Source organism: Dipodomys spectabilis, unplaced genomic scaffold (genome assembly GCF_019054845.1).
Source record: "Dipodomys spectabilis isolate Male_0828 unplaced genomic scaffold, ASM1905484v1 ptg000059l, whole genome shotgun sequence".
Lineage (NCBI taxonomy): Eukaryota > Metazoa > Chordata > Mammalia > Rodentia > Heteromyidae > Dipodomys > Dipodomys spectabilis.
In genome coordinates, this window is record NW_024870736.1 from 2,251,215 (window position 1) to 2,261,533 (window position 10,319).

Consider the following 10,319-nt stretch of genomic DNA (forward strand, 5'->3'; position numbering starts at 1 on the left):
GCTGTGCCCCTCCCCCACTAATGGTTTCAAACCGCCATTCTTGCTCCTCCCCCAAGCTGCCCCCTCTCCAATCCCAATAGGCAGCTAGCCATGTGGAGCTCCACGCCCCACGCCCTCCAGTACCATGGCCCGCCCCTCCAGTGGCGCCCAGTGGGGCGGTGACTTCAGCCTCTCAATGCCCTGATCTGTCTGATGGCCTGGTCTGTGGAGCAGTGAGGCTCACCTCTTATGCCCTGCCCCCTCCAGGCGGCCTGACCATGGGGCCGTGCAGACTCTTGGGCCCCACAAGTTATTTCAGTATCAATGGGTACCAAAGTGCAGCTAGAGAGGGAAAAGTAGTTCCAATGCTCATAGTGTAAGGTCTGCCCCGGGCCATGCAGGTCCTGTGCAGACACCTCCCTACCTCTTGGCTAAGTTTCCACCAACTATCTGTTACTTAGGTAACTGGCACACCTGGAAGCAGTCACCTCCCTCTCCAGCTGGGTCACATCCTGGGCCACCTCTGGTCACAAGCCTCCCAGCTGACTTCTCAGGCCCTGAGATCTCATCTGGATCCAATGTGGCCACACCTTTCCCCCACCTGGCCCCACCTCTTCCTGTCACTGGCTTAGATAAGTCCTGGCCTAGGGGTGGGGGAGAGGGTGGAGATTGGGGGTGGGGGGGCGTGGTCGTTCCTTTTAGCCATGCCTCTCCACCCTGCAAGGCGGGGACAGCAGTTTGGTAAATAAAATACTTTTCCTGCCTGAATAGTGCCTGGTGTTCTCTTCATCAACTACCTAATGAAACCTATCTACTTAATATACCTTACACATAGCACAGGAGGGTAACTATTGTCTATAACAATTATGCTTTCAAATTACTCGATGAGAAAAGTGTGAGGATCCTCAAGGAGCAATAATAACATATGAGGAGATGGGAATGTTAATCACCCTATTTTATCATTATTAAATGTGTATATGTATCAAATTGTAATCATGTATCCCATGAATTAATACAAGTATGTGTTAATTAAAAATAAAAATTTTAAGCTGGGTACTTGTGACTAATGCTTATAATCCTAGCTACTCAGGAGACTGAGAACGGAGTGAGAATCAGGGTTCAAAGCTAGCCTGAATTGGAAAGTCCTTGAGACTCTTGTTTCCAATTCCCTACCAATGGCTCAAGTGGTAGAGTGTTAGCCTTGAGCATAAAGGTTCAGAGACAATACCCTGGCCCTTAGTTCAAGCTTCAGGACCAGCACAAAAATCAATCAGTCAATCCAATGTCAACATCACCTCAGACCTTGAAGACATAACTGATCCATATGGATTTGCTGAAAACAAATGTAGTAACAAAATTAATTTTTCTAAAACCATAGCCAATAGATTTTTGGTGAAATTGAGATGCCTTTGATCATGTGTGTATTTAGTAAATATAAAGTGACAAAATTTTTCCACATCAAATTTTTGGGCCTTAAATGCTATAAAATTAGCAATAAGAGACAGTCAACTATCTAGAGGATTAAGACATTCTTTAAATTAATGCCTGGGCTAAGGTAAAATTGGAGACACTTATAGTACCTACAGTATACATATTGCAAAAATCTCATATCCAGCCATGTGTTGGTGGCTCAAGCCTATAATCATAGCTACTCAGGGGGCTGAGATCTGAGGATCGTGGTTCAAAGCCAGCCAGGGCAGGAAAGTCCATGGGACTCTTATCTACAATAAACCACCAGAAAACTGGAAGTAGTACTGTGGCTCAAGTAGTAGAGCACTAGCCTTGAGCTGAAGAGCTGGGGGACAGCTCCTAGGCCCAGAGTTCAAGTCCCATGACCAAAAAAAAAAAAAAAAAATCTCATATCCAGAGACATCAAAAGCATCTAGAGTGATAGGATGGTGCTAAGCAGAACCCTGACACCGTCTTGGATCCCAATACTTTTTTTTTTTTGGTTAGTCATTGGGCTAGAATTCTGGGCCTGGGTGCTGTCCCTGAGCTCTTCAGCTCAAGGCGAGTGCTCTACCAGTTGAGCCTCATGGACTTTCCTTCCTAGGCTGGCATTGAACCACAATCTTCAGACCTCAGCCTCCTGAGTGGCTAGGATTACAGACATGAACCACCAGTGCCAGGACCCATTACATTCTTATAGTGTAGTGACAGCAACAATGCAGGGAAATGAAGCTTCTGCCACAGACTATGAATCAGAGGATTCCACCTGAGCCTGACTCTGACCTCTCTCTGCTTTGCAGCACAGGATACTAGACAGCTTCTAGGAATCCATTAGCATTACTGAGAAGACCCAACCTATCCTCAGACAGCCCAGTGGGTACTGGAGCCTCCACTTCAAGGGAAACAATGACACTGTGGCCTGAGTGCTCTGTGTCCTCTCCTCCCTCCAGTCTATGTGCAGAAACTCAGCAATATATTAGGATTAGCAATAGGGCCCTTAGGATATGATAAGTGGAATTACTGCCCTTTTAGAAGTAGCACCAAGGGCTGAGAAGGTGGCTCAGTGGTAGAGTGCTTGCCTTGCGTGCTTGAGGCCCTGGGTTCGAATCCTCAGCACCACATAAGCAGAAAAAAAAAGCTGGAAGTGGTACTGTGGCTCAAGTGGTAGAGTGCTAGCCTGGAGCTGAAGAGCTGAGGGACAACGTCCAGGCCCAGAGTTCAGGCCCCATGACCGGACCCCCCCCCCCCAAAAAATAAAAAGAAGTAGCACCAAGTCTAGTGCCAGTGGCTTATATCTGTAATCCTAGTTGCTCAGGAGGCTGAGATCTGAGGATTGCAGGTGGAAGCCAGGCAGGAAAATCTTTGAGACTCTTATCTCTAATTAACCACCCAAACCCAGAAGTGGAACCACTGAAAGGATCAATGAAAGGATCCACCACATCCATGCCAGGGGACCATGCAGAGGCAGGCAGGCACAGGAGAAAGATTATTATAAGGTTTATTAGAGGAGCCATATTTGCCCCAGAGAGAGAGCTCATGGCTGCCTCCAGAAATGAGGTAGATGGGAATTCTGGTGGGTCTGGGTGGAGAGAGGGAGGGGCCAGCTCTATAGTGGGAACTCCAGGGCAGGGAGGGGTCAGGTCTGAGTGGAGTTGAGGACCAAAGGTGGGCATAATGCTTACAGCCACTGTGGCTCAAGTAGTGGAGCACTAGCCTTAAGCACAAAAGCTCAGGAGCAGAGCCTAGGCCCTGACTCAAGCAGAAAAGAAAAAAAGAAAAAGGAAAATACTTTAGATCATCAGAAGCCCAACTGCCACTATGGCCACTTGGAGGTGGGGGTGGGGGGTGGGGAGTGTTGGGTGCTTTGGACCAACAGAGAATCTACTACTGGTGCTAGCACAATCCTCCATTTGCACAACAAATTATTATTATTGGTACAAACTCTCTCATTGCATATCAGATTGTTCCATGATTGGTACCAGCATGAGGAAACTTCTGTGACTGGTGCCTGTGACCGGTGTAGATATCCTAGTCTCCTCCCACTTTGGCTATATAAACAGGCTGCTCAATTACTTTGTGAGCAGGTAGGAGACTGCTGCCTCCTAATGTAAACTAATATTCCAATAAAGACTTTCTATCCAGTAGTCTTGCCCACCTTTGATGAACTGGAAACATAATTGCTATTCATTCTACCACATGCAAATCCTTTCAAAGGCATGGAAAACCTGAAGTGTCTTCCACTCACTTACCTAGGTTTCTATCTGGATAGAGCAAAAGGACCCCAGTCCTCTGGTCTGTAGCAGTTCCTGGAAGCATATTCTGAACTGGATGGGTGGAATTGCAATTATTGTTGATGAATAATTGAAGAAAGGAATCATTTTACATTCAGATTTCTGTCCCAAAGATGCAGCATCAGGTTTTTCAGCTTTGCAAAATGAAAAAAATTCTCAACAACATACAACAATGTGAAGAATATCCCTTGAATATGGTTGATTTAGTTTATTTGTATGAACACAGATGGATGAAACCTGTTGAAATTGTTTTAAGAAGGGCTTATGATATAGATGGGGAAGAGTGGGGAGGTGGTCAAGTTGATTAGACCTTCAGATTGATGAAGATATATTGTATACATGTATGGAAATTTCAGACTAAAACCCCTCTATACAACTAATGTTTGTTAAAACCAACCAACAAAGCCCACAATGTATTGGTAACTGCTAAACAAGGTACCTAAAAATGGTCAAGAGAGTAAATTTCATTAGATGTGCATTTGACCGCAATAAAATATAAAAGAATACATTGCTAGAGATGTAGAGTTCCATATTTTTTTTTTTTTTGTATGTTTGCTTTGGTACTGGGGCTGAACTCAGGACCTGGGCGCTCTCCCTGAATCTCTTTGTGCTCAAGGCTAGTAGCACCACTTAGGGCTTTTTCTGAGTAGTTAATTGGAGATAAGAGTCTCCTGGACTTTTCTACCCAGGCTGGCTTCAGACCATGATCCTCAGATCTCAGCCTCCTGAGAAGCTAGGATCTCAGATGTGAGGCACTGCCCAGCTCATTTTTGGCTTTTTTTTTTTTTTTTTTTTTTTTTTTTTTTATTGTAAAGCTACTATACAGAGGGTCACAGTTACATGAGTGAGGTTATGAGTACACTTCCTCTTGAACATTGTTACCCCCTCCATTGTTTTCCCCCTACCATCCCCTCCCTCCCTCCCTTCCCCGAGGTTCTTTTTTTTTTTTTTGATTGTGATTAAATGATTACATAATTTCAAAGTCACAAGTTCATTCTAACTTCCCTGGAGCAAATTGTCTACCACAGTCTGTAATATATAACAGTGTTCACATGTTATATACCATATTTGTGATCAGCAGCATGAGGATATTTAGTAGTGGTTCAACCAGATGAGCGGGAGTTCTTTGTTTCTTAAGTCCTGTTAGTTTTGTCGTATCACTAACCTTTTGGATTTAGCATCCACTTATGAGGGAGACCATGTACCGTTTGTCTCTTCGTTCTTGGCTTACCTCGCTCAACATGATTCCTTCTAGCTCCATCCATTTCCCTGCAAATGCCATTATTTTGTCATTTCTAATGGCTGCATAATATTCCATTGTGTATAGATACCACAATTTTTGGATCCATTCATCTGTGGTGGGGCACCTAGGTTGTTTCCATATCCTAGCTATTGCGAACAGTGCTGCAATAAACATGGAGGTGCACGTGTCCTTGTATATTGGTTCCTGTTGTTCAGGGTAGATGCCTAGAAGTGGTATGACTGGGTCGTAAGGGAGGTCAATCTTTAGCTTTCTAAGGACCCTCCAGACTGCTTTCCAAAGTGGTTGTATAAGTGTACATTCCCACCAGCAGTGTAATAGGGTTCCTCTTTCTCCACATCCCCTCCAGCATTTGTCGTTGGCTGATTTGTGGATGTGGGACATTCTGACTGGGGTAAGGTGGTATCTCAGGGTTGTCTTTATTTGCATTTCCTTCACCACCAGGGATGATGAACATTTCCTCATGTGTTTCTTTGCCATTTTTATTTCTTCATTTGAGAAGTCCCTCTTTAGTTCCCTTGCCCATTTAGTAATTGGTTTGTTAGGTTTGGGAGGGATTAGTTTCTTGAGTTCCCTGTATATACAGGATGTTAACCCCTTGTCTGATATATTGCTGGTAAATATTTTTTCCCAATTAGTTGGTTGTCTTTCTAGCTTAGTTGCGATAGATTTAGCTGTGCAGAAGCTTTTTATTTTAAGGTAGTCCCATTTGTCGAGTCTCTCTCCAACTTGTTGTGACCCTGGGACTCTGTTCAGGAAGTTCCTTCCTGTGCCTATTAGTTCAAGTGTCTCTCCTACTCTGTCCTGCAGTAGTTTCAGAGATTCAGGTTTAATGTTAAGGTCTTTAATCCATTTTGAGTTGATGTTGGTGCATGGTGATAGGCTGGGGTCCACTTTTAGTTTTCTGCATGTGGCTGCCCAGTTTTCCCAGCACCAGCGGTTGAAGAGGCTGTGTTTCTTCCATTGTATGTCTTTGGCTCCTTTGTCGAATATCAGCTGGCTGTAGGCCTGTGGATTTATATCTGGATCTTCTATTCTGTTCCATTGGTCTTCGGGTCTGTTTTTGTGCCAGTACCATGCTGTCTTTGTGATTATAGCTCTGTAGTAGAGTTTGAAGTTCGGCATGGATAGCCCTCCCATATTGTCTTTATCCCCTAGAATTGTTTTGGCTATTCTAGGTCTTTTGTTGTTCCATATAAATTTTTGGACTGTTTTCTGTATTTCAGTGATGTACGTCATTGGGATTTTAATAGGAATTGCATTGAATTTGTATATTAATTTTGGAAGTATCACCATCTTTACTATATTAAGTCGGCCTATCCAGGAGCATGGGAGGTCTTTCCATTTCCTAGTGTCTTCTGCAATTTCTTTCTTTAACTTTTTATAGTTCTCATTAAATAGTTCTTTTACATCTTTGGTTAGGTTAATTCCTAAATATTTTATTTTTTGGGAGGTTATTGTGAATGGGGTTGCTCCCTTTATTTCCCTCTCTTCCTGTGCGTTATCAGTGTATAGGAAGGCAACTGATTTTTGTGGGTTTATTTTGTATCCTGCTATTTTGCCGAAGTGACTTATGATTTCTAAAAGTTTGGGGATGGAGTTTTTGGGATCGTGGAGGTATAGTATCATGTCGTCTGCAAAAAGGGATAGTTTCACTTCTTCTTTCCCTATGCGGATCCCTTTAATGTCTTTTTCTTGCCTTATTGCCCTGGCTAAGGGTTCTAGGACTATGTTGAAGAGGAGTGGAGACAGTGGACATCCTTGCCTTGTTCCTGTTTTTAGGAGGATTGGTTGTAGCTTTTCCCCATTAAGTATAATATTGGCTATTGGTCTGTCATAAATGGCTTTTATTGTTTTTAGAAATGTTCCTTCTATTCCTATTTTCTCCAGAGCTTTTAGCATGAATGAATGTTGAATTTTATCAAAGGCCTTTTCTGCATCTGTGGCGATAATCATGTGATTCTTGACCTTGGCTCTGTTGATATGCTGGATTACATTTATTGACTTACGTATGTTAAACCATCCCTGTGTCTCTGGGATGAAGCCTACCTGATCATAGTGTATTATTTTTTTTATGTGTTTCTGGATTCTGTTAGCTAGAATCTTGTTAAGGATCTTTGCATCTGTGTTCATCAAGGAGATTGGCCTGTAATTCTCCTTTTTGGTTGGGTCTTTGCCTGGTTTGGGGATGAGTGTGATATTGGCTTCGTAGAATGAGTTTGGGATAGCTCCCTCCTTCTCTGTTTCTCTGAAGAGCTTGAGGAGTATGGGTATTAGTTCTTGTTTAAAGGTCTTATAGAATTCTGCTGTGAATCCATCTGGTCCTGGGCTTTTTTTTGTTGGAAGACTTTTGATAGCTTCCTGTATCTCATTATAGGATATTGGCTTATTTAATTGGTTAACTTCTTCTTTGCTCAGTTTGGGTAACTTGTATTTCTCTAAAAATGCATCCATTTCCGCCAGATTTTCTTCCTTTAGAGAGTATAGCTTTTGAAAGTAGTCTGTTAGAATTGTTTGGATATCTTGGGTACGTGTTGTGATGTTTCCCGTGGCATCCCTAATCCTATTAATATGGGTTTCCTCTCTTCTTTTTTTAATTAATCTTGCCAACGGGCCATCAATTTTGTTTATTTTTTCAAAGAACCAGCTTTTTGTTTGGTTTATTTTGGTTATGGTTTTCTGATTTTCTAATTGGTTAATCTCTGCTCTCAATTTGGTTATCTGGCTTCGTCTAGTAGCTTTAGGTCCCATTTTTTCTTGTTTTTCTAGCTGTTTTAGTTGCAACATGAGATTATTTACTTGGTCTGTCTCCATTCTCTTGATGTGGGCACTGAGGGCAATAAATTTGCCCCTCAGGACTGCTTTTGCTGTGTCCCACAAGTTTCTTTGTGAGGTGTTTTCATTTTCATTGAGTTCTAGGAAATGCTTTATTTCTTCTCTGATCTCTTCTGTTACCCAGGCCTTGTTAAGGAGTGTGCTGTTCAATTTCCATGTATTAGAGAAATTTCTGCGGTATGCTTTGTTATTGAGAGCTAGCTTGATTCCACTGTGGTCAGATAGGATACAGGGGATTATGTCGATCCCTTTGTATTTGCTTAAGTTCCTTGAATGAACTATGATATGGTCTATTTTGGAGAAAGTTCCATGAGCTGCTGAGAAGAATGTGTACTGTGTTGTTTTAGGGTGAAATACTCGGTAGATGTCAGTTAATTCCGCTTGAAGTATGGCCTCACTTAATTCGGTAGCTTCTTTGCCAATCCTCTGGTTGGTAGACCTGTCCTTTGGTGAGAGTGGCGTGTTAAAGTCTCCTAGTATTATCGTATTGGGATCTATTTTATTCTGTAAGTTTGAGAGCATTTGTTTAACATATCTGGGTGCACCGATATTTGGGGCATATAAGTTGATGATGGTTATATCCTCCTCTTGGATTGTTCCCTTTATTAATATGTAATGTCCGTCCTTGTCTTTCTGTACTGATTTTAATGAAAAGTTTATTTTGTCAGATATCAGGATAGCTACACCTGCTTTCTTATTGGGGGAATTTGATTGGTAGATCCTTTTCCACCCCTTCACTCTGAGTTTGTTTGTATGTTTGGCTGAGAGGTGGGTCTCCTGAAGGCAACAGATGGATGGGTCTTATTTTCTGATCCAGTCCTCAGTTCGTTTTCTTTTAATTGGCGAATTCAGCCCATTTATATTAAGAGAAAGTATAGAGAGATGCATTGTTGTCCCTGCCATTCCGTTTTCCTAAGTTTTTCTTCTTTCCTTTCCTCCTGTGCTTGCTCAGTTAGACTTTGAGTAATGCCTGTTTGGGGCAGGTCCCAGTTCCTGGTTGCTTTCTTCAGGTTGTGTCCCCCCTCTTAGAATTCTTTGTAATGCTGGCTTAATGTTTATGTATTCATTTAGTTTTTCTTTGCTATTAAAAGTTTTCAGTTCTCCATCGAATGTGAATGCTAGCTTTGCCGGGTATATCAGTCTGGGTTGGCAGTTATTGGCTCTCAGGGCTCGTATGGTGCTTTCCCAGGCTTTTCTTGCATTCATTGTTTGTGTGGAGAGATCTGCAGTGATTCTAATTTTTTTCCCGTTGTAGTATAGCTCCTTCTTCATTTTTGCTGCATGCAGGATTGTTTCCTTATTATTCAGATCCATCCTTGTTACTATTATGTGCCTAGAAGTGTTTCTCCTGGGATCTTGCTTGTTGGGTGTTCGATAAGCTTTTGTGATGTAGTTAAGATGGTCGTTTTTGAGGTGGGGAAAATTTTCATTGACTATCTTGTTAAATAGGTGTTGCATTCCCTTGCTCTGGAATTCCTCACCTTCGTCCACTCCGATTATGCGAAGGTTAAATTTTTTAGCATTATCTGCTTGCTCTTGAATTTCCCTTTGGTTTAATTTGAGTGATTTTTCCATATCTGTCACTTTTTGGTCCAGTTGGTGTATTCTGTCTTCTGTATCTGACACTCTACCTTCCATTTCATTCACTCTGTTGACCGTGGCTTCTATTGTGGTTTGCATGATGGAAATGGATCCCTTTATGGATTCAATGTTGGTTCTCAGAGTACTGATCTCACCTCTCAATGAGGTGATATCAGTATGCATTACCTCTAATTTGGCGTTTATCTCACTTCTTACTGAGGTTTGTGCAGCTTCTATTTTTGCATCCAATTTTTGTTTGATATCCTGTATATCTTTTGATAGTTCATCCTTGTGCTCTTTCAATTTCTGATCCATTTCTCGCTTTATTTCTTGAGTCATTGCCTCCAGCAACCCTTGGATGTAGCTTTTGTCTTCCATTCCTGCTTTGCTCCCACTGGGGCTCTCCCCTGCGTGGCTGCTGGCTTTTGAGGTGAGCTTGCTGTCCTGGGTAGTGGTAAACCTTGTGATTTTTCTCTGTGATTTTCGCATGGGGGTTCAGGAGACTGCTCTTCAATCTTGTTTTGGTGTGTCTGTCTTTGCTTGGTTGCTGATTCTCTATTGGTAGAGAGAGTCTGTGTCTGATCTGGATTCTGTTGGGAGCCTATTTCCAGCTGCTATTCACTTAGGATTCTCAGCTCTCTGCTGTAGCAATTCCCGCCTTTGGAAGGGTTGAGCAGCCTAGACTGCTTGTGTTTGCTCCTGCGGGTGCTCTTGGGAAGATCAGATGCTCTGGATGCACTCTCCCAAATACTGGAGTCTGCTATGGGCTCCTGATGTGTTTTTGTTTGTTTTGGGCTGGTTGTGGGCTTGAACTCTAGGTTTGGGTGCTGTCCCTCAGCTCTTCAGCTCAGGGCTGGCACCCTACCATTTGAGCCACAGCCCCACTTCTGACCCTTTTTGCTTTGTTCAGGCGCCGGTCCCCT